Source organism: Somniosus microcephalus, chromosome 3 (assembly GCF_052327205.1).
Source record: "Somniosus microcephalus isolate GS21.2 chromosome 3, FLI_Smic_1.0, whole genome shotgun sequence".
In the NCBI taxonomy this organism is placed as follows: Eukaryota; Metazoa; Chordata; class Chondrichthyes; order Squaliformes; family Somniosidae; genus Somniosus; species Somniosus microcephalus.
This window is the reverse complement of record NC_140989.1, coordinates 139,071,062-139,095,761: the sequence shown is the minus strand read 5'-3', so window position 1 is coordinate 139,095,761 and position 24,700 is coordinate 139,071,062. Positions and strand designations below refer to the sequence as shown.

The 24,700-nt window shown below is 47.6% G+C and overlaps 1 protein-coding gene across 1 annotated transcript in view; it reads left to right on the top strand.

The window, feature by feature from the left end:
- The window catches only part of slx4ip (SLX4 interacting protein), a 645,261-nt gene that overhangs the window by 553,745 nt on the left and 66,816 nt on the right, over window positions 1-24,700 (top strand). The window lies entirely within an intron of this gene.

Sequence of the window (24,700 nt, the reverse complement as noted above, 5' to 3'; positions counted from 1 at the left end):
TAACGTAATAAAACGTCCCAAGGGGCTTCACAAGAGCGTTATCAAACAAACTTTGACACCAAGGAGATATTAGAACAGATGACCAGAAACTTGAGGTAGATTTTAAGAAGCATCTTAAAGGAAGAGAGAGAGGTAGAGAGATGGACAGGTTTAGAGGGGGAATTCCAGAGCTTAGGACCTAGGCCACTGAAGGCACGGCCGCTGATGGTAGAGCGATTAAAAATCGAGGATGGGCAAGAGGCCAGAATTGGAGGAGTACAGAAATCTCGGAGGGTTGCAAGGCTGGAGGAGGTTACAGAGATGGGGAGAGGCAAGGCCATGGAGGGATTTGAAAACAAGGATGAGAATTTTAAAATAGAGGCATTGCTGGACCGGCAGCCAATGTAGGTCAGTGAGCACAGGGGTGACGGGTGAACGGGACTTGGTGCGAGTTAGGATACAGGCAGCAGAGTTTTGGATGAGCCCAAGTTTATGTAGGGTGAAAGATGGGAAACCGGCCAGAAGAGCATTAGAATAATCAAGTCAAGAGGTTGCAAACGCACCGATAAGCGTTTCAGCAGCAGATGAGCTGAGGCAGGGCCGGAGTCGGGTGATGTTAGAAGTGGAAGTAGGCAGTCTTGGTGATGGCGTGGATATGTAGTTGGAAGCTTATCTCTTGGTCAAACACAACACCAAGGTTGCGAACAGTCTGGTACAGCCTCACGCACTTGCCAGGGAGAGGGATGGAGTCGGTGGCTAGGGAATGGAGATTGTGGCGTGGACCGAAAGACAATATTTAGTTGGAGAAAATTTCTGCTCATCCAATACTGGATGTCAGACAAGCTGTGTAACAAATGGCCAAGAAAGGTAGTGGTGAGGTAGAGCTGGGTATCGTTCGTGTAAATGTGGAACCTGACGTTGTGTTTTCGGATGATGTCGCCGAGTGGCAGCATGTAGGTGAGGGCCAAAGATAGATCCTTGGGGGACTCCAGAGGCAACAATGTGGGAGCAGGAAGAGAAGCCATTGCAGGTGATTCTCTGACTCTTACTGGATAGACAAAAATGGAACCAGGCGCATGCAGTCCCACCTGGGCAACGGAGGAGAGGGATGGTGTGCGGTCAACTGTGTCAAAGGCTGCAGACAGGTCGAGAAGGATGAGGAGGGATAGTTTACCACAGTCATGTAGGATGTTATTTGTGACTTTGATGAGGGCTATTTCAGTACTGTGATTGGAGGGATTCAAACATGGAGTTGCGGGAATGATGGGCACGGATTTGGGAGGCAACAACACGTTCAAGGATTTTGGAGACGAAAGGGAGGTTGGTAATGGGATGGTAGTTTGCAAGGACAGAGGGGTCAAGGGTGGTTTTTTTGAGGAGAGGTGTAATGACGGCAGATTTGAAGGGGAGGGGGGCGGTACCTGAGGAGTGGGAACCGTTAACAATATCAGCTAACATGAGTGCCAGGAAAGGAAGTTGAGTGGTCAGCAGTTTGGTGGTAATAGGGTCGAAGGAGCAAGAGGTGGGTCTCATGGACAAGATGAGCTCGGAGAGGGCATGAGGGGAGATCGGAGAGAAACTGGAGAAAGATGAGAGTTTAGGCTGCGGTGGGGAGAACCTTAGGGGAAGTTTGGGCTGGTGGGCAGAGGCAACTAAACGGATGGTCTCAATCTTAGTGAGAAAGAAGTCCATGAGCTCCTTGCACTTGTTTTAGTTAAGGATGGAGGAGGCAGGAGAGAGGGGTTTCAGAAGATGGTTTGTAGTAGAGAAATATTAGCGGGCGGTTATCTTTGCATTTCAGGATAATCCTGGAATAGTGACCAGTTTTGCCAGACGAGAGTAGCACCCGATAGTGCTTTATGTGGTCCAGCCAGATCTGGCGATGAATGGCTAAACCAGTTGTCTGCCAGAAACGTTCAAGTCTGCGGCCCTTGGACTTGAGGGAGCGGAGGTCAGGTTTGTACTGGGGGAACGAACAGGGTGCGAGAGAGTAATGGGTTTAATGGGGACGAGGGCATCAAAGGTGGAGATGAGGGTGTGATTGAGTAGATCGGTATCAGCAGAAATGTCGTGGTGAAAGGAGGCCAAAGTAAAGAAACAAAAGATGGGTCTAGAGGAGTGTAAATGGAGATAGTAGAATCATCAACAGCTGCCGCCCGAAAAAATGAGGGCAGGGTTTCATATAATCATAGAAATTTACCAGGTCATGATCTGAAATTGTTGAACTCAGTGTTGAGTCCGGAAGGCTGTAAAGTGACTAATCAAAAGATGAGGTGCCGCCACTCTAACGCCCTTCTCTGGCGCGGGAATCAGCAACCGCCATTTTGGTGAGGGCCTCAGTGTTGCCAATAGCAGTGCTGGCCTTGGAAATGCAAATGGGGAGACCGTGACATCAGTCAGTGTTAAATGGCGAATTAATGTCGCGCTCTGCGAACTTCGACCTTAGCGCTGGGTCCTAAGCGAGCGCTGAAAAGCGAGTGTTCAGCAGACTGACCGAGATGCTGTCAGCACTTCTTAAAGGGACACGCACATCTTTCAGGTTAGTTTGCATTTAAGCTTTTGAACTGGATTTTTTTTATTTCATTGAAGTAGTGGCTTGGGGCAATACATGTTAAAAAGTTTTTAAGTGTGCAGGGAGTGCTGCTGGACGCTTGCAAGGCCTCGGATGGTAAAGAAAGGCCTCTGGGAAGACAGAAAATGCTGGAAAAACTCAGCAGGTCAGGCAGAATCAGTGGCGAGAGAAACAGAGTTCATGTCTTAGATCTAGATGCTGCCTGACCTGCTGAGTATTTCCAGCATTTTATGCTGTCATTTCAGATTCACAGCATCCACTCGCAGAGGGAAGAGTGACGATGTTTCTTCTTCTCCTTCACTCTCCTCTCTCTCTTCTTGGTCAACCACTGGCTGGGCAGGCTGCATTTCTTGGGTGTGAAGAAATGAGGAAGGCACAAGGGTGGAGTTGAGGTTAGGGGAGGGCAGGAAAGCAAGAGGTGCATGCGGGAAGGAGGATAACATATGAGGATACCAGGGGAGTGGAAGATGTGTTTGGTGGTGGCATCGCGCTGGAGTTGGTAGAAATGGCGCAGGATGATCCGTTGAATGTGGAGGCTTCTGGGGTGGAAAGTGAGGACAAGGGGAACCCTATCATGGTTCTGGCAGGGAGGGGAACAGGTGAGGGCAGAAGTGCAGGAAATGGGACTGACACGGTCGAGGGCCCTGTCAGTCATGGCGGAGAGTAATCCTCGGTTGAGGAAAAAGGAAAATATGTCTGAAGCACTGGTGTGGAATGCGGCAAATTCAGACTTTTCTGCGACGGAGAAACTGGGAGGATGGAATAGAATCCTTACAGGAAACTGGGTGGGAGGAAGTGTAATCAGGGTAGCTGTGGGAGTCAGTGGGCTTCTAGTAGATATTGATTGACAGCCTATCCCCGGAAATGGAGATAGAGAGATTGAGGAAGGGTAGAGTTGGAGATGGACCATGTGAAGGTGAGGGGGGGGGGTGGAAATTTGAAGCAAAGTTGATTGTTAAAAAAATTAAACGTGCAAGTGTTTATAAAAGCTAACAACAAAAGTTTTTATAAATTAGAGAAATTAAAAGAAAGAACGTGATCAGCCATGATCTAATTGAAAGGCAGAACAGGATCAAGGGCCGGAATGGTCTATTCATGTTCCAATGTTCTTAACCTTACTGTAATGCAGGTCACTGTTCCACATCCACATTTGGATTGAATGGAGCAGCCTTGTGTTGTACTTGATGGCTCCATAACTTTACTTTTTAATGTAATTTTTTGTGAACATATCTAATGGCAGCCAAATTTTATGGAATGGAATCAAAATCAGGCAGGTTCTATAAAAGGCATGCAATCTGTCCTGCCAGATAACATCCCAGGTGGTGAAGTCAAAAATCTACCTTGGAGTTTTATCTGTCATGGCTGCCCTATCTGGTGTTGTCCTGTTAGGGAAGCTGGTACTGTATCTTTGGTTTGTACCTTTGACATGGAAAACTTATTTTGACCACAAGATCTTCAGATTACTGCTCATCTTTAGTTCACATAAAAACTGGATGTCCAAGTCACTGCAGCGAGCAGTGACTCCATGGTGCTTAGAGCTGTGCATTTTTTCAGCTGAAACTCTACAATAAAGGATTATTTTTTTTTTTTAATTCTAAGTTGGGCTCAGTAAACAGTTGAATATACCAGTGAAAGTGAAGCACCGTATCAGTTGTTTTCATCTGCTATTGTAACTGGCTTCTGTATATATTTCTTTCTCATCATAAAGTCAGATTAATAGTTCTTAACCTGAGCTGCACCATCTCTTAGAATAGTGTTTTCTGCCTTAGAGAGATCAGGCAGATATGGTGAGCAACTGATACTATAATTCATTGGTATAAGGGCAGATTGTTCAGTCTCGTCTATGCTAGACCATATACTTCACGTATAAAGTTAAATTTTCAGGGCACAGGCTTAGCTATGGCAGCTGACATTTGCTGTCAGCGCAAGTAAAAAGTGTGCTTCCTCTTTCTATTTCTCTCCCTCTCCCCTCCCTCTGTCCCTCTTCCCCTCCTTTCCTACCTTCTGTCTCTTCCCCTTCCCAGCCATTCTCCTATTCCTCTCCCACTCCCCTCGTCGTCCCCTCACTGTCTCATCCAGCCTCATAAAATTGCATCTCATAACATTCACAGGTATTTAGTGTGGGCTAATTATAAAATGCCCAAACACAATGTAGTGTGTAAAATACAATGCAGTGAACACATTTCTTTCTGGTGGAATGTATTCACTGGCCAGTTGGACAATTGCATATTTACTTGCCACAGGTTCATTGCTAAATATGATTGTTTTGGTCTAGAGGAGCAGTGTTAATTCTGAACCTGATAATGGTCCTTGGAAATACAGTGCTTATTCTATTCTAAAATACAAGTTCACAATTGTGCATATTTTATGTCCTTTTTAAAAATATGGATGTAAGTGAAAAATGGGAACAATTTATAATTTTATTCTGAAACGGTGACTTTTTAAAATAGGGGTGAAACTTCTACAGGGGTGCAACTTGTACACTTTTTGTCAGATTCCACATGTACGTTGACGACACCTCACCACCACCTCTCTCGATTCCTTCACTGCCTCTGATTTGTCACTGCTTGTCTGACATCCAGTATTGGATTAGCAGAAATTTCCTCCAATTAAATATTGGGAATACTGAAGCCATCGTCTTCGGTCCCCGCCACAAACTCCATTCCCTAGCCACCGACTCCATCCCCCTCCCTGGCCACTGCTTTATGCTTGAACTGGACTGTTCACAATCTCAGCATCCTATTTGACCCTGAGCTAAACTTCTGACCCCATATCCTCTCCGTCACCAAGACTGCATACTTCCACCTCCATAATATTGCCCATCTCCGCCCCTGCCGCAACTCATCTGTTGCTGAAACCCTTATTCATGCCTTTGTTAACTCCAGACTCAACTATTGCAATGCTCTCCTGGCTTGCCTTCCATCTTCCACCCTTGTAAACTTAAGCTCATCCAAAACTCTGCCGTTTGTATCCTAACTCGCACCAAGTCCTGTTCACCCATCACCGCTGACCTATATTGGCCCTTCATCCGGCAACGCCTTGATTTTAAAATCTCATCCTTGTGTTCAGAACCCTCCATAGCCTCGCCCCTCCCTTTCTCTCTCACCTCCTCCAGCGCTGTAACCCGCCAAGATCTCTGCACTCCTCCAATTCTGGCCTCTTGCGCATCCCTGATTTTCATCGCTCCACCATTGGCGGATGTACCTTCAGCTGCCTGGCCCTGAGCTCTGGAATTCCTCTCTAAACCTCTGCGCCTCTACCTCTCGCCTCCTTTAAGTCACTCGTTAAAACCTACCTCTTCACCAAGCCATTTGATCACCTGTCCTAATATCTTTTTACGTGGCAGTGTCAAATTTTGTCTGATAACACTCCTGTGAAGTGCCTTGGAGCGTTTTTACTGTTATTTAAATGCAAGTTGTTGTTGGTGTTGTTGTGAGATAGTGTCAATCTGGAGAGCAATCAGAACATCTTTATTTTACTCGGTGCTGGAAGAGAGTTGGTCTATACTTTTAAGTTACATCTTTTATAGTGTAGATATTGTTCCCTTTAGGGATTAGCAAATTTAAAAAAAACTTAAACAAAATAAGCAACAGTTTCTTCTTTGCTTATTGAATTTGTGGTATGTTCAATCCACCCACACAGACTTACTCCAGATCACGAATTGACATGGGTGGCCCACTTTTTAAACTGCTGTGTCTGTTCAGACATGACTAATTTGCAACAGGGCCAAGACGCAACAAGAGCTTCACAATGCAAAAGTGAAAATCGTCAGCTTTGCACTGCTCAAGGAAGCTCAGGCACGCCATGATATCAGAGTTGCTGTGCATCCTTTTCCTGAGATTACTAACACCGATTAATCCATATGTATCCCATTGCTTTACTGTCCGTGATGATTATGACATTGCCAAAGCGTCTGGTCTCAAATTAGCATTTGAAGTTTTTAGTGTCGATATTTCAGTGAAGCATAAGCTCTGAAGTTCTCATTTGCTTATAGTGTTCAGAAATTACTTTTGTGCTTTGCAAGGAATAGTACCCACTTGACTACATTTTCTGTAATCCTACGGACGCTACTGTTCTTTGATGTGATTGATTGCTGTACAGATTATGTAATTTTTCTTTTTGTAGTTGCTTTGTTCACACCCTAGTTCTCAGAATTTATTGAAAAGGGTGCAGTCATGTAACACTGCCTGTCCAACTATGTCTGGTGACTTCATGTTAAATGGAAGAATTTTTTTTTCATACAGTATCTTGTCAGTACTGTACCTTGCCCTCATTAACTGTATTTACAGTACTGGTCAATGAAGCAGACTAGCGAGCTATTATTAGTTTCTCAACTAAGCATTGTGAATCTACAGCAAAGATAAAAGTTTATTTTTAAAAAGGATGTGAAATTCCTCTATTGAAAATGAAGTACTAAAATATTGATTGAAATCTATTAAAATATTATATAGATTCTCTATCATTTGTATGGGTATCAAAAAATAGAGTTATGGATAGAAACATAGAAACAAAAGATAGGAGCAGGAGTAGGCCATTCGGCCCCTCAAGCCTGCTCCGTCATTTAATGAGATCATGGCTGATCATCCTAAATCAGTACCCTGTCCCTGCTTTCTCCCCATATCCCTTGATCCCTTTAGTCTTAAGAAATATATCTAACTCCTTCTTGAATATATTTCATGAATTGGCCTCAACTGCCTTTTGTGGTAGAGAATTCCACAGGTTCACCACTCTCTGGGTGAAGAAATTCCTCCTCATCTCTGTCCTAAATGGCTTACCCTTATCTTTAGACTGTGACCCCTGGTTCTGGACTCCCGTGCTATCGGGAACATCCTTCCTGCATCTAGTATGTCTAGTCCTGTTAGAATTTTATAGGTTTCGATGAGATCCCCTCTCATTCTTCTAAACTCCAACAAATATAAGCCCAATCGACCCAATCTCTCCTCGTATGTCATTCCTGCCATCCCAGGTATCAGCCTGGTGAATCTTCGCTGCACTCCCTCCATAGCAAGAACATCCTTCCTCAGATAACGCGACCAAAACTGCACACAATACTCAAGGTGTGATCTCACCAAGGCCCTGTACAACTGCAGCAAGACATCCTTGCTCCTGTACTCGAATCCTCTCGCTATGAAGGCCAACATACCATTTGCCTTCTTAACCGCCTGCTGCACCTGCATGCTTACCTTCAGCAACTGGTGCACAAGGACACCCAGGTCTCGTTGCACTTCCCCTTCTCCCAATCTATTGCCGTTCAGATAATCTGCCCTGTTTTTGCCACCAAAGTGGATAACCTCACATTTATCCACATTATACTGCATCTGCCCAATCACCCATCATGTCCAAATCATACTGGAGTTTCTCGGCATCCTCCTCGCAGCACACATGCCCCACCCAGCTTTGTGTCGTCTGCAAACTTGGAGATGTTACATCTAGTTCCCTTGTCTAGATCATTAATATATATTGTGAACAGCTGGGGTCCTAGCACTGATCCCTGCGGTATCCTGTAAGATTTGCAAAATTCCCACATTTCCCCAAGGTTATTAATAAAAGGGACCCTGCATGGACAATTTAAAAAGGGTACCCAAAAAGATGGCGCCCACACCTCGTGACCAAAAGCCTATAAGATTTTTAAAAGCTTGGACTCTGTAGCACAAAACAGGCAGCTTTGGGAAATCAAAACTTAAAATGCATTTCTGTGAAAAGGACTTTGTGTTTGAAAAGCCAGACAGCTAGGCAAACACTGAATATGCATTGCGTCAGATTGGAACAGATCACACCCAGTTAGGCCTAAGCATGAGGCCATTAGTTTGTCCGCATAAATAATCGGAAACAGCTTAAGGAAGCCACCAAGGCTGCACAGGCCGATTAAAATGCATTAATGACAATACAACTCGGACATCGGGCGATCAGGTGCGATAAACGGCCATCTAAAGCCAGTTAGTTTAGATTGGTATAATCATTTAAAACAGCCCGCCAAAAGTTAAACAATGGACTGACCTGATTTGGCGTGCAGATTAAGGGCCATCCGAAGGAGTATAACTGTAGGCCCTCAGTGGCAATCGCTCTCTGACTCTCTTGCTCTGCCCTCTCGACTCTGACCTCTTGTCTGGTCTTGGGCTGCTGCCGCTCGTACTCGTGCCCTGGCCTCGTGGCGGGTTCTCTTCTCACTCCCCGCATTAGTTTTGCAACCAAGGACATCCATACCAAGCGCGGAGAGGGGAACGAGACCCGAGTCCAAAGTCACCCAGGACACACGGGCCACAAAAAGGGGCAGACGAAACGAGGCAAGATGAAGAAAAAGGTCAAGACCCGACAAGATCAGAGAAGGGCAGCAAAAGACGCATTGATAAAGACCGAGCGCCTAGTTATAAGCTGGCGCTTGGGGAAGAATTTAGACGAATATACAGGCGTTCCAAGAATGGGTAGAAAAATCTAAGCAGTGAAGACTGCCAACCGTCCCATAAACGTGACGTTACCGCCGCCGACCGCCCGAAGGAGAAGAAGAAGAGAACCCATCGCGACGAGACGACGACGCTAGCTGAGGAGAGGAAAGGTGTGTCGCAGCAACAGCTCCAGCACCGCGCCCTGAGACCACGTGGCGACGGAGTACCCCAAAGGACAGGAGACCAAACCTGAAAACTCGCAACTGTTAAAGCAACAAGCTTTGGATTGGTGAGCATGAATTCCTGGCCCCTCATAGCTTAATCTAGTTAGGTATAGGGGGTGGGATAAGGATAAGGGGATTGTTAAAGTAGTAGTTTTTCCCTCGATGTGCCGTGTGTTCCCCATTCCCTGTATAAGTATAGTTATTTGTTTATGCCTGTAATTGTTTACCAGTAATTTCTCATCAGACTGTGTTTTATTTCTGTTTTAATAAAACCGTGGTTTTCTTACACCAAACCACTTGTCTACTTGATTTTTCTGTATCGCCGCCTGCACCTAAGTCCGGTGTCTAGAACCCAGGGGCGTGGGAGCGATTCGAACCGCTTAGAGGCAGTCAGGGGCATAACTGACTGGGCGCATGCGCCACCCGCCACCCCCTACAGAAAATAGCGACCGCGGCAGGACTCCGGCAGCAGGGTTGCGATACAATAGACAATGGCTCGGATGAGCAAACCATGATGGAGGAAAGGATTTCTGATTATGTGTTTAGCAAGGTGAACATCACAAAGAAGTGGATCACCACTCTGTTAAGGGCTGGACGTCCGGTAGATGCAGCAGCTAAGTGGACAGAGGGAAAGGAACACAAGAAGTCTTTAGAGAAGGCAGTCTGGCTGATGTGTTTTAAAAAGCAGGTCCAGCTTTTGGACAGGCTCGTTGCAGCACAGGCAGCCGAGTTAAAGGAGTCAGCCCTGGAGATCCAGGATAAGGCTCTAGCAGGGGAGAAGTTATTGGTAGCATTGCAGGCCCTGAATCAGGAGAGAGTATTTAATGGGAGAACACAAGGCCCAGTTGGAATACCTACAGTGCCAAGTCACCGAAGCCAAGGGAAATGAGTTCAGGTTGCGGGAAAAGAACGCCCGCTTGGCAAGGCAAGTTAGGGAACAGGAGGGGAAAGTGCAGGAGGTAAAGGCAGCTTACAAGCTAGCGAGCGAACGGGGGTTCGAGGAAGCAGACCACGGCCCCTGCAAAGCGGATAGAAAATCTGAGCCTGGCCCTCAGGAAGGCAAAAGGCATGGTATGCCTTATAAGCCCAAAGGCAGGTCAGGCGGATTTTATGGGGAACGAGGGGAGGACAGTTCCAACGTTACCGGTAGTGCCCAGGGACGACCCGGTTGAGGGACAGGAGGTCTCACGACTACCACCCGTAGCGCCAAGCTTCAGCGAGGTCTGGCAGCAAGGGGGGGTGGAGCCAGAGGTGGGAGCGGAGGTGGAGCAACCCCCGCCAGAGGGGTCGGAGCTGGGACCGATGTGCCCAGCACGGCATCGGAGGTTCGGCCCACCTGTCAATGGCGACGATGAGGGACCCCTCCAAAACCAGTTCGTATTACCCTAGAGCACCCAACAGCTTAGGGCTATGGTGAACCATATCCCAAAGCTCTCCGAAAAGGGAGACCCCTCAATCCACTTCAGGGACATAGAGCAGGCAGCCAGCGTCAAGGACTGCGATGGCGCTGAGCAGGCCAAGATGCTGCTATTCTCCCTGGAGAGTGGTCTCCTCCAATCCCTCTCTGACGAGTGCAAGAGGGGGCAGAGCGGGTACGACGAGCTTAGAGATGCGGTCCTGGAGGCCATGGGGATGAATGAGGGAAGTTCTTTCTCCCATGTGGAGAAGACAGTCCAGCTCACAGGGGAAACCCCGCAGGCTTTCGCGGACTGGTTATGGCCGGTGTACCGGAGGGCCTGTCCGAGGACGCCAAACCGGGGGTTCCTGAACTGGGATCCCCTGGACCATTGGCCCTGGTGACGAACAGCTTGCCGCAGGTCCGGGCCAAGGCAGAAGTCTGGTTCGACCCCAAGAACCCCCAGACCACCGAACATACGGTGATCAGACAGTTGACTCTAGCCTATAAAAACGGTAGGGGAACCGATGCACACCCACCTAAGGGGAAGGTGCATGAGGTAAAACCCGGACCGGGTAGGAAAGAGTGGCACCAGGAAGGGAATAGCCTCCCCCACCAACACAAAGACGAATTGTTACGGGTGCGGGAAGGATGGTCACTGGCGGAAGGAGTGCAAAAGCCCTTGGAAAGATAACAAGGGAAAGAATTCCACAGCCCCAGCCCAAAAGGCAGAGGCAGGAATCACTCCCGCAGCAGTCGAGTCACTTTTGGACACCATGAGGTCCTTATTGACTGGCCACGGGAGAGTAGCAGCCGCTACCGGTGCTCTCACCCTGTCAGCCCCATCCAACCCGCAGCTCTGACTAGAGCCTGTTTGCCTGTGCTCTCTCCGGTATGATGAATGGAAAAGACCTCTCTTGGAGATGGAGGTAGAAAAGGTGACGGGGACCTATCTGTTAGACACGGGGGCATCATGCACCGTGGTCTACTCAGCTAACCCCACCACCGTGCCTCTATTTAACGGGGTCCCATACAGTCTGTCAGGGTTCACAGGCAAAGAACAGGCCGGCTCGTTTTCCTTCCCGCTTGCCATTCGTTTAGGACCGCTCCGCTCTAAGTGGACCTCTGTCCTGATGAAATGGGAAGTGGAGGGTGGAAGAGGGGTCCTGGGAGCCGACTTTATTGTAGGCTACTGGATCCTAGTAGATTTGAGAAATCATTGCCTATGGGGGGCAGGTAAAGGAAAGAACGGTGAGGTAGTAGTGATCCCAGGAAAGGAAGGGAAGGGGACCCTATGCACCATGAAGCCCAAAGAGGATTATAACCTCGAGCTTATGGTCAGTAACACCCCACAGGAGTTCCAGGCATTTGTGCAGGCTCACCTGGCCACATTTGCCACACACAAACACGACTGCAGGAGGGTTAACGGGTTTGAGGTCAGCATAGATGGGGACCCCATGGCCCGACCACAGAAACAGTATAACTTCCCCAGGGAAGCAGAGCCGGACATGGAAGCAGCCATGTCCTCGTTAGTGCAGCAGGGAGTTCTGAGACCGATAGCCACCCACGTGAACTCTCCATTGTGGCCGGTTAGAAAGCCGGACAATTCCTGGAGGGCCACGGTGAACTATCGGGTGCTCAATAGTAACATCCCAGCCTGTGCACCCACGGTAGCAGCAGTTGCCGACCTGATAGGAAGTATCCCAGCATCCGTGACCACTTTCACGGTGCTGGATATTTCCAACGGGTTTTGGTCCATCCCTTTAAGGAGGGAGGATCAGTACAAGTTTGCCTTTACGCTTAAAGGGCAACAGTACACGTGGAACTGCTTGCCTCAGGGCTTCCATAACAGCCCCAGCATTTTCCATCAGTGCATGGCAAACAGTTTAAAGGAGTTCAGCCAGCCCAGACAGTTGGTACAATATGTGGATGACCTGCTTCTCTTCACCGATTCGAGAGAGGAGCATGGCCCACTATTGGCCGAACTGCTGGAGCTGCTTGGGCAGAAGGATTTTAAGGTAAACCCCAAGAAAGTGCAGATCGGCCAGCAGGAGGTGAAATTCCTAGGCCTGACCGTGCGCGCTGGAGAAAGGGCCATAGATAAGGCTAGGAGGGAAGCGGTACAAGAGTTACCGGTCCCCAACACGGTGACGGGTGTGAGGTCGTTTCTAGGGCTAACCGGGTATTGTAGAGACTTTATTGAGGACTATGCAGCCACAGCGGCCCCTCTGCTCCGACTCCTACACAAGGGAGTGGAGTGGCTTTGGGATGAGGGTTGCGAGGCAGCATTTGTCAGGCTCAAGAAAGACTTGCAGACCGCACCAGCTCTAGGGGCTATAGATGGGGGGGGAAGGAGTTTTTCCTGGAGGTAGCAGCCAGCGGGGACAGCCTGAGTGCTGTGCTGTGCTGCTCCAAGAGCGGCACGGCAGGCTGAGGCCGGTGGTCTACTCCTCCAGGATACTCACGGATGTGGAGAGGAGCTACTCCAACTGTGAGCGGCATCTCTTGGCCACACATTGGGCTGTGAAAAGATCGTTGATCTTCACAGGCACCTCTCCCATCACCCATCACACACCCACCCAGATGCTTCTGGACGGGAGGATCAAGGATGGAACAGTGAGCATTGCCCGCTGGACCTTGCTCCTCTCACAGATGGATCTCAAGGTGAAGGGTCTTTGTGAGCCAAAGCTCGCAGCCAACCTGGTATATCCTGGAACAGCCCACCGGTGTTCCATAGAAGGGGTTTGGGAAGTGAACATAGGTTTACGGGCCGGGATACATCCCACAGGCCGCGAGATCTATGTAGACGGCTCCAGCATGGTATCTGCTGGCGAGCGTCTCACGGGGTGTGGAGTTTACAACCCAGCGGCAAACATTGCCCTGGCGATTAAGCTCCCCGGCACCATGAGCGCCCAGCAGGCTGAACTGTCCGCGGTAGTGTACGTCGTTACACACCCCAAAATCTTCCCCACCCCCTACACGATTTGCTCGGACAGCATGTTCACGTGCAATTCGTGTACGGAGTACCTGGCCATCTGGTCCCGCCGCGGATACACCTCCGCTGACAGGAGATCCCTCACAGTAAAACCCCTGCTGGAAAAGATCCTGGCAGCAGTGGGGGAGGAAGGGGAGGTTTTCATCCACAAGGTGAAGGCCCATTCCTCCACAGAACCCCGCGGCCAGGGCAACCAGCAGGCTGACTTGCTCGCCAAGGAGAGTGCCCGCACAGGCATTTTCTGGGACCCATTTGGGTCCAGACACTTGGCGGCGGTCAGAGGTAGGGACAGGACCCAAGGGAGTGTAGGGGTAGCGTTAGCCCCGGACCTTAAGACGGCCCAAGCCCAAGACCCCGTCCTCAAGGCAGTCCTCAGTGCAGAGACTGAGGGAAAAAGGGTAGAGGGTCCGTACGGCACAGCAACCCTCTCCGTAAAAGAGGGCATGCTGTTCCGGGGGGAGCAGTGGGTTGTGCCGCAGCAGCACCAGAGGGAATTCCTTCCAACTGGCCCATGAGGGTCCAGGAGTGGGACACCCCGGGCCTGAGACCACCTGGCAGCGGGTGGAACAGGCGGGATGGTGGCCGGGACTCGGGGACGATGTGTGCGAGTTCTGTGCAGGCTGTCTTGTGTGCGCTGCTAACAACCCTGACCCCCCACAAAAGGAAGGTACCTATGGGACAAGTCAGGAGGGTAGAGGGACCATGGCAGTCGATACAAGTCGACTACATCGGGCCCCTGCCCACCGCCCAGGGAGGCTATAAGTACTGCCTAGTCCTGGTGGATGTGTTCAGCAAATGGGTAGAGGCCTTCCCCTGCAGAACAGCCACAGCTCTGGGTACTGCCAGGATCCTGGTCCGGGAAGTGTTCTCGCAGTGGGGATTACCACAGTATGTGGAGTCCGACCAAGGGAGTCACTTCACCGGACAGGTGATGCCGAATACCCTTATGCTGCTAGGCATCGAGGGGAAATGGCACGTGGCCCACAACCCACAGTCGTCAGGGATTGTGGAAAGAATGAATAGGATCTTAAAAGAAAGGTTGAGGAAGGAGACGGTGGACTCGCCCCGTAAATGGGCAGAGGTCTTACCGTTGGTTCTGATGGGGATCCGGGCCAGCCAGTCTAAAAGCACGGGGTACTCCCCGTACGAGCTGATGACTGGCAGGGTTATGCGGACCCCCACCCATGTACTAGCCCCGGTGCTCACAGAGGGTCAGCTCAGGGAGGTAAACCGGGACAGGTTCGCCCGAAACCTTTTTGAGCACCTTAAGCAGGTCCTCGAGCAGGCGGCTGGGAACATGGGAAAGCAGCATCGGAGTAACCGACTGCTGCTCGAACCCCGAAAGCACCACGAGTGGGAGTTAGGAGATCAGGTCATGGTGAGAAACTATGCCCGAGTAGGGAGTTTGGAACCATTATACATGGGGCCCTACAGCATTGTAGATAAAGCCAGCCCCATGGTATATGCCGTTAGGGTGCCTCGGCGCACAAAATGGTTTCACGTTAACCAGTGCAAACTGTTTAGACCTGAGAGGGAAAACAGCCTGTTGGGGTAGGGTCTGAGGATAGAGATCCTCAGCCTGCAGCAGGAGCGAGTTCACAGACTGCACAGGCAGGTGCTGTGGCTTGCTTAAAGGGAGGGGCCATCCCGCCCACTGATTGGGACACTCCCCTGCTCTCCTGGGATCCAGAGGAGGAGGGACCCGAGGGCGAAAACCCCGCCCCTAACCCAGGTGTAGAGGAGGAGGGACCTGAGGTCGAAAACCCCGCCCCGGACCCAGCCATGGGACCTGGGGGCGGAGACTCTCAGCTTGCAGCAACAGGCTGCGGAGAGTTACCTGCCCCTAGCCCAGGCTCGGGATAGGTCGAGCCTGAGGGAGCGGCGGTTCGGGTTAAAGGCCCTTTCAGCCAAGAAAGCCCTACCTGCCAAGGTCCCTAGAAGGTCCCCACGGACGCCCCAGCCAAGGAAGCCATGGTCACCAGCTCCCCAGTTCAAAGGGACAGCCTCCCGAGTCAGGGGGAAGTCCAAGGACAGCGGTCCTCAGCCAGCAGACACGGGCGGCGAGGGACCAACAGTGCAGGACAGTGCGGCCACGCCAGAGGAAGCAGTATGCCGCAGTCCAACCAGGAATTAGCCTGGCTGCCCGGAGATGGGCGGCGGATGTATATAGTTTAGGTAATGTAAGTTTATATTTTAAGTTTAGGTATTTAGCTTAAGTTCGGGTGTTTTAGCTTAAGTTAAGTAAGGTGATGGGTAGTTTTAATTAAGTAGTAATCTGCTAAGCGTGTGCGTATTTGAGTCGAGGTCGTGGGACCCGACTATGCTTCACCCAAGCCAGAGAATCTCTTGGGGACCTGGCTGCATGTTTTGTATCTGTTGCAGAAAGACTTTCAGGATGAAGGGGATCGTAATCCTACTCGCCCTGATGGAACTGAGCCTGGGAAAGAGGGGTGACATGGAAGACTCCCACATCTACGGGTGCTCAGGAGATAGAGCGCCGATAGCAACCGACGGAAGCGGCGACCGGGATGCAGAGGAGACCGCCGTCTATGTCCACGAGGGAAGGTGGCCAGGGTGGCGGGGGTCCAATTCGTCTCAGTACTCCAGCCAGACCGGGTTCACGTACTGGGAAGCCTCCCTCCTGTGCCCCAGGGTACAGGTCATTACCACAAGGGTCAGCGTCACCGTAGGGAAGCGTGTATGTTTAACGTGCAAGGGACATACTCCCCTGGATAGGTGGTGGTGGCTCAGAAAGCTGAGCAAGGATATGAGAAACCCTGCAGTCGAGTGGGAACGGTTGGGGAACAATACCCACCGGACGGTTACAGGGACTCATGGGGGATTAAGCGTGTGTTGGGACAAGTGGTGGGAACCGAGGCAGAAGTTCAAGTGGCCCAGGAGCGAATTGTCCCCATTCCTGAACCCTCCACTGTTCACCTCACTGTGAAGGAGAATTTTACTAATTTGCAGAAGTATGTGGTGCATTTCTGCTACGAAATTCCCCCTCTCCCAGAACACCTTACCAAAATACTCAAAGCCGTTATAGTTTCACAGAAACATTTTTACACACTCTAGAGCAGAAAACAGTAGAGATCGGGACTAAGATATTGGATATTGTGATTCCACCCTGGTGGGACATTTTCAATAACATAGAGGTCCCTTCGTGGATCAGACTGGCTTCCCACATTCTCTTGGTTTGCCAGTTAGGGATAGTGTTGTATCTCGTCTGCATTCAATGCAAGGGAAAAGGCCAGATGCTAGAATTCCGAAACCAAAGGATCTGGAAGGAACACTGTGAAGGTGGCGGGAGATACGCCTGTTTGAGCTTTTTGTATTTTTGATTAAAGATTGTTGGGTTTTTTGTGTTTGTTGTTTTCAATAAAGATTTTGCGACGTGTTGTTAATAACGATGTATGTGTACCAAGTGGTGCAGGGGTGTTGGACCCCCTCCATGCTTGGATGTGTGTAAAAGACTGTAATTATTCTATGTATGCTTATGTACACTACATTTTCATGGAATGGGAAGTGCATGTGTCGTGGGTATATTAGATAGGTAATTGCAGGGGAAGATTGACTATGGAGGGTCAGAAATTTTGCTCACTTTGTAAGGATGATACTTCAAGCATGTTTTAGTATCACGGGGGAGTATAAGATTTTCAAAATTCCCACATTTCCCCAAGGTTATTAATAAAAGGGATCCTGCATGGACAATTTAAAAAGGGTACTCAAAAAGATGGCGCCCGCACCTCGTGACCAAAAGCCTGTAAGATTTTTAAAAGCTTGGACTCTAGCGCAAAACAGGCAGCTTTGGGAAATCGAAACTTAAAATGCATTTCTGTGAAAAGGACTTTGTGTTTGAAAAGCCAGACAGCTAAGCAAACACTGAATATGCATTGCGTCAGATTGGAACAGATCAAACCCAGTTAGGCCTAAGCATGAGGCCATTAGTTTGTCCGCATAAATAATCGGAAACAGCTTAAGGAAGCCACCAAGGCTGCACAGGCCGATTAAAATGCATTAATGACAATACAACTCAGACATCGGGCCATCAGGTGCGATAAACGGCCATCTAAAGCCAGTTCGTTTAGATTGGTTTAATCATTTAAAACAGCCTGCCAAAAGTTAAACAATGGACTGACCTGATTTGGCACGCAGATTAAGGGCCATCCAAAGGAGTATAACTGTAGGCCCTCAGTGGCAATCGCTCTCTGACTCTCTTGCTCTGCCCTCTCGACTCTGACCTCTTGTCTGGTCTTGGGCTGCTGCCGCTCGTACTCGTGCCCTGGCCTCATGGCGGGTTCTCTTCTCACTCCCCGCATTAGTTTTGCAACCAAGGACATCCATACCAAGCGCGGAGAGGGGAACGAGACCCGAGTCCAAAGTCACCCAGGACACACGGGCCACAAAAAGGGGCAGACGAAACGAGGCGAGATGAGGCAAGACGAAGAAAAAGGTAAAGACCTGACGAGCAGAGAAGGACAGCAAAAGATGCATTGATAAAGACCGAGCGCCTAGTTATAAGCTGGCGCTTGGGAAAGAATTTAGACGAATATACCGGCGTTCCAAGAATGGGTAGAAAAATCTTAAGCAGTGAAGACTGCCAACCATCCCATAAACGTGACGTTACAGCTGACGACTGCCCGAGGGAGAAGAAGAGAACCCATCGCGACGAGACGACGATGCTAGCTGAGGAGAGGAAAGGTGTGTTGCAGCAACAGCTCCAGCACTGCGCCGAGACCACGTGGCGCTGGAGTACCCCAAAGGACAGGAGACCAAACCTCAAAACCTGAGCATGAATCCCTGGCCCCTCATAGCTTAATCTAGTTAGGTATAGGGGGTGGGATAAGGATAAGGGGATTGTTAAAGTAGTAGTTTTTCCCTCGATGTGCCGTGTGTTCCCCATTCCCTGTATAAGTATAGTTATTTGTTTATGCCTGTAATTGTTTACCAGTAATTTCTCATCAGACTGTTTTATTTCTGTTTTAATAAAACCTTGGTTTTCTTACAGCAAACCACTTGTCTACTCAATTTTTCTGTATCGCCGCCTGCACTTAAGTCCGGTGTCTAGAACCCAAGGACGTGGGAGCGATTCGAACCGCTCACAGGCAGTCGGGCATAACTGACTGGGCGCACGCGCCACCCGCCACCCCCTACAACCCCACTAGTCACTGCCTGCCACTCAGAAAAAGACCCGTTTATTCCAACTCTTTGCTTCCTGTCTGCCAACCAGTTCTCTATCCAAGTCAGTACCTGACCACCAATCTCATGTGCTTTAACTTTACACGCTAATCTCTTATGCCCGACCTTATCAAAATCCTTCTGAAAGTCCAAATACACCACATCCACTGGTTCTCCCTTGTCTATTCTACCAGTTACATCCTTAAAAAATTCCAGTAGATTAATCAAGCACGATTCACCTTTTATAAATCCATGTTGACTTTGTCTAATCCTTTCACTATTTTCCAAGTGCTCTGCTATTACATCTTTTATAATGGACTCTAGCATTTTCCCCACTACCGATGCCAGGTTTACCGGCTTACCCGTTTTCGCTCTACCACCTTTTTAAAATAGTGGGGTTACGTTAGCTACCCTCCAATCCATGGGATCTGTGGCAGAGTCTATAGAATTTTGGAAGATGACCAGCAATGCATCTACTATTTCTAGGGCCTCTCCCTTAAGTACCCTAGGATGTAGATTATCAGGCCCTGGGGATTTATCGGCCTTCAATCCTGTCAATTTCCCTATGTTCCCCAACATCTCTGGGAGGTTATTTGTGTCCTCCTTTGTGAAGGCAGAACCAAAGTATGTATTTACTTGGTCAGCCATTTCTTTGTTCCCCATTATAAATTCCCCTGATTCTGACTGCAAGGGACCTACGCTTGACTTCACCAATCTTTTTCTCTTCACATATCTATAGAAGCTTTTACAGTCAGTTTTTATGTTCCCTGCAAGCTTACTCTCAAACTCTATTTTCCCCCTCTTAATTAATCCTTTTGTCCTCCTTTGCTGAATCCTAAACTGCTCCCAATCCCCAGGTTTGCTGCTTTTTCTGGCCAATTTATATGTCCTCTCCTTGGATCTTATGCTATCCCTAATTTCCCTTATTAGCCACGGTTGCACCACCTTTTTTGTTTTATTTTTATGCGACAGGGATGAACAAATTCTGTAGTTCATCCATGCAATCTTTAAACGTTTGCCATTGCCTATCCACCGTCAACCTTTTAAATAACGTTCCCCAATCCATCCTAGCCAACTCGTACCTTATACCATCGTAGTTTCCTTTATTTAAATTCAGGACCCTAGTATCTGAGCCAACTACTCTTCTCTCCATCTTAATGAAGAATTCTATCATATTATGATCACTCCTCCCCAAGGGGCCTCGCACAACAAGATTGCTAATCAATCCTTTCTCATTACTTAATACCCAGTCTAAGATGGCCTGATCTCTAGTTGGTTCCTCAACATATTGGTCCAGGAAACCATCCCGTATACATTCTCTGAATTCCTCCTCCACAGTATTGTCACTAATTTGGTTAGCCCAATCTATATGTAGATTAATGTCACCCATGATAACTGCTGTGCCCTTATTGCACGTGTCTCTAATTTCCTGTTTAATGCCATCCCCAGCCTCAGCATTACTGTTTGGTGGTCTGTATACAACTCCCACTAACGTTTTCTGCCCCTTGTTATTTCTCAGCTCTACCTATACAGATTCCACATCATCAGAGCTAATATCCTTCCTTACTATTGTGTTAATCTCTTTAACCAGCAATGCTACCCCACCTCCTTTTCCTTTTTGCCTGTCCTTCCTGAATATTGAATACCCCTGGATGTTGAGTTCCCAGCCTTGGTCACCCTGGAGCCATGTCTCTGTAATCCCAATTATATCATATCCGTTTACATCTATTTGCGCAGCTAATTCATCCACCTTATTACGAATGCTCCTCGCATTAAGACACCAAGCCTTCAGGCTTGTTTTTTTAACACTCTTAGTCCTTTTAGAATTATTATTTACTGTGGCCCTGCTTGATTTACACACTTGATTTCTCTGCCTTCCATTTTTGCTTTTCTCCATCCTGTCTTTTGCTTCTATCCTTGCTTCCCTTTCCTCTGTTTCCCTGCACAGGTTCCCAACCCCCTGCCATTTTAGTATAAACCCTCCCCAACAACACTAGCAAACACTCCACCTAGGACATCGGTCCCGGTCCTGCCCAGGTGCAAACCGTCCAGTTTGTACTGGTCCCACCTCCCCCAGAACTGGTGATTTTTGATTGAGATTATGGCATTGCCACAATTCCATTCTGGTTTAGTTGAAGTTAGACAATAAGTAAATCCAAATGCAGATACTTAGCAATGCAATGTAGGTGAAATCACTCTAAAAATGGTCTTTTTGCATTGACGAGATGTAACAAAATATAGATATTAATTATCAAAGGAAAATCCAATGCAAAATAAGATAAAAGGAAAAAAATGGACTATATTAAGCTGGAGTAAAAAGGCCATGCAACGTTAAATGAGATATTTTGTAGGTTACCACTAATGTGACCATCAGTAAGTTTGAGATTTGTGGGATGTAGTGAGAGTTTAGCTATGAACCAGCAATCAGTCAGATAATGTAATAGGAGGAAGGTATAACAATCTGGATTAACCAGGATTATTGTTCATTTCCAGATTCAATTAAAAATAAGATTGACTTTGGTTTTAATTTTTTCAATATCGCAATTTGTAAGTTAATAATGGATCAGAAACCTGATTTAATTGAAATGTCTATACACGATATACACTTTTCCTTGCTATGCACAAGACAAACTAGATTTCCTTTTAGCACCTTTTGATGGAAGGTGCCATCTGTGTAAATGAGAATGATTAGAGTTTCAGTAGGGGAGAGAGTTTTATTTTTTTTTAAATTCAGATTAAAACTGTGTATGGTCACAGAAATGTATTCTATCGTACTTGTTTAGTGTCTATATATGTCAAAAAAAGATCCCCAACCCCACAGGGATAGCTGGTTAGTTTTTGATGCTGGTTATATTTGCGTGGGAGAGTAGCAGCAGGTAGTGGTGTCCTTGGGAATGAGGACAAAACTGAATGCAAGGGAATGTGTCAGATGTGGTCTGTCCTGTTATTGGAATCTGGAAACAGATGGGTAAAAGTTTGCTGCAACAATTCTAATGGGGAAAAAAACACTTTGATTAAGTAATTGATATTGATGGGACGTCCCTGGTGAATTACCTTGTCTATTAAGTCTTTTTCATGGTATGTGATAGCTGTGTCCACTGTTCATCGGACTGTGGGAGATGTGGCAAGATCTAACAGTGCCACAGGGCTTTCAACCAGCACAGACTTAGCTTCTACTGCTACTTGATCTGCTTTTACTGATGCTCACTTTGTAAGTAAAAACAAAGAAATAGAAAGTTATCTTAGCCGTTAGTCATTCTTTTTCTACACCTGGTTAGTTTTTTTTCTATAATCTTGTACTGTTTTGTTTCTTTCTCTGGTGTGACCCAAGACAGGCCGGGGATGCAATTACCATTACTTCTGCTACTTAAGAGTATAAGTGACTGAGGGACAAAGGGTAGCCACAGCAATAAAGGAAGGTCAGCAAGACTTGCAGCTAGCTATGTGATCTTTGAATTTTGCAAACCAAGGTTCTATCTGTAAATCACGTAGTTCACATTGTATCCATGATATTCTTACTGTAATTTACCAATAAGGCTTGCTATATGGGTGGACAGCAGAGAAAATCGGCAGATCCTTGCAGTTCAAGACTTCCAGTTTCTAATTCTCCAAGTGTGTGCTCCATTCTAAAGTTATAATTCTATCGAATTTTATCCGTCTTGTTAGAAAGTCTGAGTTAATCTTTGAGACTGAAAACTTTTACAGGCCAAAGGTTTCAGTGTCCCAGTTCCTAAAGTGGCATGCATGTAATGTGAGGCTATAATTTGAAGTATGCAAATGAAATTGTCATTAACCCTCTCCTCTTCTCTCCAACCAACCAACCCCTCTTTCCTAGGTAGATGGATAGAAGGAGTGGAATGTAAATGTGAAATAAACTGAATATTCAAAAGAGTTCTGATTTTTTTTCTGGTTCCTAAAACTAAGAAAAAAATGTATTATTGTTGTGTTAAAACAATATGTGTGGGGGGTTTTGCAGCTTTTTGTAAATCTTACTGAGGATTTTGCTTTTTAAAGAAGACTTGCATTTATATGGTCAGTGGTTGTAATTATTACAAAGGTTAACTCAATTTGGAACTTTTTAATATAGTTATAAATAAGAAAAGTATTTTCTACATGTCCATTTTCAGTAAACTTCAGACTGATGAAATAATTTACTTATGATGTTTAAATAATCTGATTAATAGTGAGGTAATGTTAGAAAATTTAAAACGTGCAAGGAGAGGATTTTCAGTCTGTTTCTTGGACTCTAGGGGAATCAAGGGATATGGAGATCGGGCGGGAAAGTGGAGTTGAGGTCGAAGATCAGCCATGATATTGAATGGCGGAGCAGGCTCGATGGGCTGTACTCCTGCTCCTATTTCTTGTGTTCTTATGTTCGCATAGATCATACAGAATTTGTTTGAAAGGTCTCTTCCCAACTTATTCAGAAGGTTATGAGTTGAAGCTCCAATCCAGGAATCTAAGCTGACACTTCAGTACAGTACTGAATGGACTGGGATCAGCTACTTGTAGGAAAATCCGCATCGGAGCAATGGGAGGCTTTCAGAAGGGAGATTGAGAACATACAATGGCAACATGTTCCCGTAAAGGTCAAGGGTGGTTCCAAAAACCACAGGGAACCTTGGATGTCAGGGGATATACGGGAATGGATTAGGAAAAAAAGGAGGGCTTTTGGTAGATACAAAAGGCTAAAGACGGAGGAAGCCCTAGAGGAGTACAAAAAGTGCAGGGGGATACTTAAAAAAGAAATTAGGAGATCAAGGAGGGGCCATGAAATAACACTGGCAAGCAAAATAAAGGAAAATCCGAAGATGTTTTATAAGTATATTAAGGGTAAGAGCATAACTAGGGAAAAAATAGGGCCCATTAGGGACAAAAGTGGCAATCTGTGTGTGGAGCCGGAAGATGTAGGAGGGGTTCTGAATGAATTTTTTGCGTCTGTTTTCACTATGGAGAAGGACGATGTAGACATAGAAATAGGGCGGGGGGACTGTGATATGCTCGAACATATTAACATCGAGCGGGGGGAAGTATTGGCGGTTTTAGCTGGCCTAAAAATGGATAAATCCCCAGGCCCGGATGAAATGTATCCCAGGCTGCTGTGTGAGGCAAAGGAGGAGATTGCGGGGGCTCTAACACATATATTCAGGACCTCTCTGGCCACAGGGGATGTGCCAGAGGACTGGAGAACCGCTAATGTAGTACCATTATTCAAGAAGGGTAGTAGGGAAAAACCGGGGAACTACAGGCCAGTGAGCCTAACATCAGTGGTAGGAAAATTATTGGAAAAAATCCTGAGGGACAAAATGTGTCTCCACTTGGAGAGGCAAGGATTAATCAGGGATAGTCAACATGGCTTTCACAGAATCACAGAAACCCCACAGTGCAGATAGAGGCAATTTCGGCCCATCGAGCCTGCACCGACACATATCCCACCCGATCCCCGTAACCCCTACACCAGCACATATCCCACCCTATCCCCGTAACCCCACATATTTGATCCCCCTAACACTAAGGGTCAATTTATCACAGCCAATCAACCTAACCCGCACATCTTTGGCCTGTGGGAGGAAACCGGAGCACCCGGAGAAAACCCACGCAAACACGGGGAGAATGTGCAAACTCCACACAGACAGTCACCCGAGGCCGGATTCGAACCCGGGTCCCTGGCGCTGTGAGGCAACAGTGCTAACCACTATGCCACCGTGCTGCCCATGTAGAAAAATGAAGAGTTTGTCAAGGGAAGATCATGTCTGACTAATTTGATTGAATTTTTTGAGGGGGTGACTAGGTGTGTGGATGAGGGTAACGCAGTGGATGTGGTATACATGGATTTCAGTAAGGCCTTCGATAAAGTCCCGCACAGGAGACTGGTCAAGAAGGTAAGAGCCCATGGAATCCAGGGTGCCTTGGCACATTGGATACAAAACTGGCTTAGTGGCAGAGGCAGATGATGGTCGAAGGTTGTTTTTG